This window comes from Aotus nancymaae, unplaced genomic scaffold (assembly GCF_030222135.1).
Source record: "Aotus nancymaae isolate 86718 unplaced genomic scaffold, 86718_ANA_hifiasm-v0.15.2.pri h1tg000019l, whole genome shotgun sequence".
Lineage (NCBI taxonomy): Eukaryota > Metazoa > Chordata > Mammalia > Primates > Aotidae > Aotus > Aotus nancymaae.
This window is the reverse complement of record NW_026988431.1, coordinates 36,731,581-36,738,805: the sequence shown is the minus strand read 5'-3', so window position 1 is coordinate 36,738,805 and position 7,225 is coordinate 36,731,581. Positions and strand designations below refer to the sequence as shown.

Here is a 7,225-nt window from a genome sequence, read left to right as displayed (position 1 = left end):
GCAGCCAAAATTCTTAAACATCTGAGCTTGTGCCCTCGATATAACTTGAAATGGGATGTACTTCCTGATCATCATCTTTTAAACTCTTATTGCAATATGTGTTATAATGGATCTCAGAAGAAACTAGAAAGCATAGATTGAGAGTTCTTTTAGATCATAGAATTTTAAATTGTAGTGGATTTTAAAGAGAATTAAATACACTCACCTCTTCATACTTAAATCCTTTCCATTTTAATCTGGGATACATGACTAGAGATGGGGCATGAATAGATATAAAAGTAGGCTTGTGAACTATTGGAAATGTTATGCAAAATTATGCACATCTGTGTATTTTTGGGAGAGATTGTTGATAGTGTCATAGTTTCTGAAGCAAAGTTATTTGATCAATTCTAGCTTTTTTAAAATTTAAATTAAAATTTTTTTTGAAACAGGGCCTGTCTATGTTGCTCAGGCTTGTCTGAAACTCCTGGGCTCAAGTGATCCTCCCACCTCTCCCTCCTAAGTAGCTGTGGTTTCAGGCACACCCCTCAGTGCCATGCTTGGACAACCCTAATTTTTATAAAATTATTTCTTTTACTGAACTAGAAATTGTGTCCTCACTGTCTCTTCTGTATTGTGGGTTTTTGGCTATTTGAAGATACTCATGTTCCACTGAGTGTTTTCTTCGCTGGAAAAATATTCTTTTTTTTTTTTTTGGGAGGAAGGGAAGAAGGGAGCTGGAAAAATAATCTTTAACTTCTTCTAGTAACTTTTGTGTCATTGTTTTCATTTGCATCTCCTCACAGAACTGATAACCCACTCGTGGATTTGTTTAGTTCTTCCATACTCTTCTGATGAGCATAGTACCCCAAATTAGGTATTAACTAGTATAGAACGTTGTACCCTCTTTGATTTTAAAGCATATACTTTAAGAGTAGACTTGCTTCTTTGGCAACCACTTTACACTGTTAATTTATAATAATTTACTAGTTAAGAAGATTAACTCTGGAGCTAGGCTTCCTGTGTTTAGATCCTAGCTCTGCAGTTCATCAGCTGGGTAACCTTGACTAAATTAAACACGCTGGGCCTCAGTCTCCTCATCTCTAATATGGCATTAATAATAGTGTCTACTTATACAATTCTTAAGATAATTAAATTAATGTATATGTGTAAGGCATTTAAAATGGGTTGTGGCATCCAAGTGTTATGTATATATGATACCTATTTTACTATTGGTCTTGTCAACTAAAATTGTTGAATTATTTTGTTCATGCTTTCTCAGTTCTGAAAGTCATTCTCTCTCAATTCTTTAATAGTCCTACCAATAATTTTTTTGGTAGGACTTTACATGTATCTGTATTAAATTTTATTTTGTAAGATTGCTTCCAGTCTGTTGACATTTAAAAAAAATCCTGATTTGGTCATCTAGTAAATATTAACCTATGCATTTGATAAACATAAGTTAGATAATTTTGGCATTACTTTTATGCAAATTTTTTACTAAAATGTTGTGTAGGCAGGGCTGAGAGCAGAGTTCTTTACCTGCTAAAGACCTCTCTTAAAACTAATAAAATTATTAATTCTTTAGTTCAGGTTGGTCAGCTAATTAGAAATTTAGCTAATTTTCATCATCTACGTCATGTTTCCAAGTTCTCACAAGGAATATATGAGGAACTTTGACAGTTACCTTACTAAAATCCAGATTTTTTATGCCTCATTTTTTAACCTTATTTTCCTTTAGTTTAGTAACTGTAAGGAAAAGAGCTTTAACCTATCCTTACTTGTCCTTAGTGAAACTATACTATATTCCAGTAGCATATGTTGATTACTACTTTTTTGCCTTTTTTTTTTTTCCGAAAAGGATTATTTATTTTTTAATTATTTTTTTATTTTTTGAGATGGAGTCTCTCTCTGTCACCCAGGCTGGAGTGCAGTGGCCTCCTGGATTCAAGCAATTCTCCTTCCTCAGCCTCCTGAGTAGCTGACACTACAGGCGCTCGCTACCTGATTTTTGTATCAGAAAAGGATTTTTTAATTCAAGTAAAAAATGTGGAATGCTTTGTGAATTTGTATGTCATTATTGCTCAGGGGCCATGCTCATCTGTGTTTTGTTCCTGTTTAGTATATGTGCTGCTAAGGGAGCACTGTTGACTACTTTTTCTAAGTGTTCACTAACTTCTCTTAGTAATGATTCTAGAATCATATCTAGAATTACATTTAACTTCAACGATCAATAGTTGGCAGGATCCCATTTCTCTTGTTTTGAACATGAGTACTACATTTTTCTGTCTTCAGTCTTCTGGCAACCTCTCCTGCTCACCATAGTCCCTAAATGATTGCCAACAGCTGTGTGGAATTTTATCTGGAGCAATATGCCTTGTTGAAGGTTTACTTACAGCAGTTAGGAACCGTCTTTAATCTTCATGTTCATACTGAGCTTTCGTTTCTGCTAATTCATTGCTACATTTATTAAATGCACATTTTGCACAAGATAACAATGCTCGTTTTACCCAATCCAATCCGAAGAGAATTTTTCTTAATAAAGATGCCTGAAGCAAAAAGGTAATGTACCTCCATTTCTCTCTGTTAGTACTGTTATTAATATTACTGTATTCTGGGCCATCATTCCTTCTTTAGTGGACTGTAGTAATAACTTCCTGTTCATCTTCCTTCTTCCAGTCCTTTTCTGTCTCTGGGCCTTATGTATGGCAGCCAGAGTCATCTTTGTTTTAAAAATGCATGTATGTTTTAAAAGTCGTTTCTGGCCAGGTGCAGTGACTCATGCCTGTAATCCCAGTACTTTGGGAGGCTGAGGTGGGCAGATTGCTGAGTCCAGGAGCTCAAGACCAGCCTGGGCACCATGGCGAAACCTGTCTCTACTAAAAATACAAAAAGTAGCCAGGCTTGTAGTCCCAGGTACTGAGGAGGCTGAGGTAGGAGGATCTCTTGAGCCCAGGAGGTCAAGGCTGAGGTGAGCTGTGATCGTGCCACTGCACTCCAGCCTGGGCAACAGAGTGAGACCCTATCTCAAAAAATAAATAAATAAATAAGTGTTTTCTTCCCTAGTGGCATAAGCTGTAATCTAATTAGAATTTTATTTCTGAGCATAGTACTTTCCAACTCTCTTTCTCTATTTTCTCTTTACTGCCCTTTTAAATTGAAGCGCCTCCCCCCGACCCTGCTTTTTATTTTGAGACTGAGTCTTGCTCTGTTGCCCAGGCTGGAGTGCAGTGGCGCAATCTCGGCTCACTGCGACCTCCACCTTCTGGATTCAAGTGATTCTCTTGCCTCAACCTCCTGAGTAGCTGGGATTATAGGCATGTGCCGCCATACCCGGCCAATTTTTATATTTTTAGTAGACACAGGGTTTTGCCACGTTGGCCAGGCTGGTCTCAAACTCCTAACCTCAAGCCATCTGTCTGCCTCAGCCTCCCAAAGTGTTGGGATTACAGATGTGAGCCACTGTGCCTGGTCTTTTTTGCCTTTGGTTTTCTTAGGGATGATATGAACCAGCAGCCAGATAGTAGGCATGGGGAGAGATGGTGACTCCCCACTAGTTGGTCATTGTGTACATTACTCAGAAGACACATATGAAGTGCTTATTATGTTACAGGCACTGTGTGAGGCACAAAGTTGATAAAGGGACATGACATAATCTCGTCCCTCAAATAATTTGAAGTGCAAGAAGAGATGAAATAGGGGAAAGTAGCTTGGAGAAGCCAAACATGTAACTTATTTTTGGTTCGGTCTTTTCCAGTGTAGCTTCTTTTTTTTTTTTTCCTAGAGTGTTGTGTATTCATTCAAATATAAGTGAATGGTTTGAAAATTAGCCATTGTTTTTAAGTGATCATTTTTTAAATTTATTTTTAATTTTTTAATTTTTACTTTTTTAAAATTTTTCATCTTTTTTTGTTGTTTTTCTTTTTTTTTTTTTGTTTCTTTTTTTGTTTGCTTGTTTTTTTAATTGATCATTCTTTCACTGTATTTTAAAAAATGTACCGGGTGTGGTCGCTCATGCCTGTCATCCTAGCACTTTGGGAGGCTGAGGCAGGTGGATCATGTGAGGTCAGGAGTTCAAGAGCAACATGGCCAACATGATGAAACCCAGTCTCTACCAAAAAATACAAAAATCAGTTGGGTATGGTGGTGCGCGCCTTGTAATCCCAGCTACTTGGGCGGCTGAGACGGGGGAATTGCTTGAATCTGGGAGGCAGAGGTTGCAGTGAGCTGAGATCTTGCCATTGCATTCCAGCCTGCGTGACAGAGTGAGACTCTGTCTCAAAAAAAAAAAAAAATTAAAAACAAACTGGGCATGGTGCTTCATGCTGTAATCCCAGCTCTTTGGGAAGAATTACTTTGAGGCCAGAAGTTAAGGGCAGCCTGGGCAACATTGCAAGACCCCATCTCTACAAATGAAAAAAAGTTAGCCAGGTGTGGTGGCACATAACCATTGTCCCAGCTACTAAGGAGGCTTAGGTGGTAAGATTGCTTGAGCCCAAGAAGTTGAGGCTGCAGTGAACTATGATCACGCCACTGTTTGGGTGACAGAGTGAGACTGTTTCAAAAAAATTAATTAAAAAATAAAAATATATGTAAAATACCATTTCTGTATGTAATCTTATGTCATCGGAAGTTTGGCTGTATTTTAGTTAATTGATTAAATCATGATTATGAGCCATATTACTCTATTATACTGCCTGGTGTACTGTGAACAGAAGAAAGTACATACTTAGATAAGATGTATAATGTTAAACTCAATCATCTGAAGTTTTTATATTTTTATAGTTTTAATTTTTGTGGGTACCTAGTAGGTGTCTATATTTATGGGTACATGAGATATTTTGATATAGACATGCAATGTGGAATAAGCACATTATGGAGAATGGGGTATTCATCTTCTTGAGCATTTATCCTTTAAGTTACAAACAATCCAAATACAATCTTTAAGTTATTTTGAATATAAAATTAAGGTATTAATGACTATAGTCACCCTTTTGTGCTACCAAATAGTAGGTCTTATTCTTTCTATTTTTCTGTACCCATTAACCATCCCCATCCCCCATCCCCACACTACACTTCTCAGCCTCTGGTAACCATCCTTCTGCTCCCTCTGTCCATGAGTTTAGTTGTTTTGATTTTTAGATCCCACAAATAAGTGAGAGCATGCAATGTGTGTCTTTCTGTGCCCAGCTTATTTCACTTGACATAATGATCTCCAGTTCCGTCCATGTTGTTGCAAGTGACTGGATCTCATTCTTTTTTTTTTTTTTTGGAGACAGAGTCCTACTCTGTTGCCCAGGCTAGAGTGCAGTAACGATCTTGGCTCACTGCAACCTCCGCCTCCTAAGCTCAAGCAATTCTCCTGCCTCAACTTCCTGAATAGCTGGGATTACAGGCACGTGCCACCACACCCAGCTAATTTTTGTGTTTTTAGTAGGGATGGATTTCACCGTGTTGGCCAGGCTGGTCGCGAACTCTTGGCCTCAAGTAATCTGCTCTCCTTGGCCTTCCAAGTACTGGGATTACAGGTGTGAGCCACCGTTCCTGGCCATAGATCTCATTCATTTTTATGGCCAAATAGTACTTCATTGTACATTTGTACTACATTTTCTTTATTCATTCATCTGTTGATGGACACTTAGGTTACTTCCAGATCTTAGCTATTGTAAACAGTGCTGCAGCAAACATAGGAATTCAGATATCTCTTCAAAGTACTGATTTCCTTTCTTTTGGCTATATACCCAGCAGTGGGATTGCTGGATCATATGGTAGATCAGTTTTTAGTATTTTGAGGAACATCCAAATTGTTCTATATAGTGGTTGTACTAATTTACATTCCCATCAACAGTGTAGGAAGGTTCCCTTCTCTGCACATCCCCACCAATATTTGTTACTGCCTGTCTTGGATAAAAGCCATTTTAACTGGGGTGAGATGATAGCTCATGGTACTTTTGATTTGCATTTCTTTCACGATCATCAATGTTGAGCACTTTTTCAAATGCCTGTTTGCCATTTGTATGTCTTCTTTTGAGAAATGTCTATTCAGATCTTTTGCCCTTTTTTTTATATTTTTTTAAAATTTTTGAGACAGAGTCTTGCTCTGTCACCAGACTGGAGTGCAGTGGTGCAATCCACTGCAACCTCTGCCTCCCGGGTTCAAGCGATTCTCTTGCCTCAGCCTCTTGAGTAGCTGGGACTACAGGCGTGCGCTACCACACCTGGCTAATTTTTGTATTTTTAATAGAGACAGGGTTTCACCATGTTGGCCAGGATGGTCTTGATCTCTTGACCTTGCGATCCGCCTGCCTTGGCCTCCGTGAGCCACTGTGTCTGGCCTTTTGCCCATTTTTTAGTGGGATTATTTGATCTTTTTCTTAGAGTTGCTTGAGCTCTTTATATATTCTGGTTATAAATCTCTTGTTGGATAGTAGTTTGCAAACGTTTTCTACCATTCTCTGGGTTGTCTCTTCAGTTTGTTGATTGTGTCCTTTGCTGTGCAGAAGCTTTTTACTTGATGTGATTCCATATTTTTGCTTTGATTGCCTATGCTTGTGGGGCATGGCTCAAGAAATTTTTGCCCAGACCAATGTCCTGGAGATTTTCCCCAGTATTTTCTTGTAGCAGTTCATAGTTTGAGGTCTTAGATTTAAGTCTAATCCATTTTGATTTGATTTTTTTTTTTTTTGAGACAGGGTCTTGCTCTGTTGCCCAGGTTGGAGTGCGTGGCATGATACCAGCTCACTGCAACCTCTGCCTCCCAGTTTCAAGTGATTCTTGTTCCTCAGCCACCCAAGTAGCTGGGACTACATGCATGTGCCACCATGCCCAGCTGATTTTTATGTTTTTAGTATAGACGGAGTTTTACCATGTTGACTAGACTGGTCTTGAACTCCTGACCTCAAGTGATCTATCTGTCTGTCTTGGCCTTCCAAAGTGCTGGGATTACAGGCATGAGCCACCACGCCCAGCCTGATTTGATTTTTGTATATGGCAGGTGATATGGGGCTAGTTTTATTCTACATGTGCGTATCCAGTTTTCCCAGCACTATTTATTGAAGAGACTTTCTTTTCCCCAGTGTATGTTTTTGGCATCTTGGTAGAAAATGAGTTCACTGTGGGTGTGTGGATTTGTTTCTGGATTCTCTATTCTGTTCCATTGGTCTGTATGTCTGTTTTTATTCCAGTCCCATGTTTTGGTTACTAGCTCTGTAGTATAATTGAAGTCAGGTAATGTAATACCTCCAGT

General features: G+C 38.6%; 1 non-coding gene across 1 annotated transcript; it reads right to left on the bottom strand.

Moving 5' to 3' along the window:
• Window positions 1-2,022: 2,022 nt before the first annotated feature.
• Window positions 2,023-2,124, bottom strand: LOC135275944 (U6 spliceosomal RNA). The gene has a single exon (XR_010343530.1). It is a non-coding gene; the product is annotated as a U6 spliceosomal RNA (small nuclear RNA).
• Between the last annotated feature and the right edge of the window lie 5,101 nt (window positions 2,125-7,225).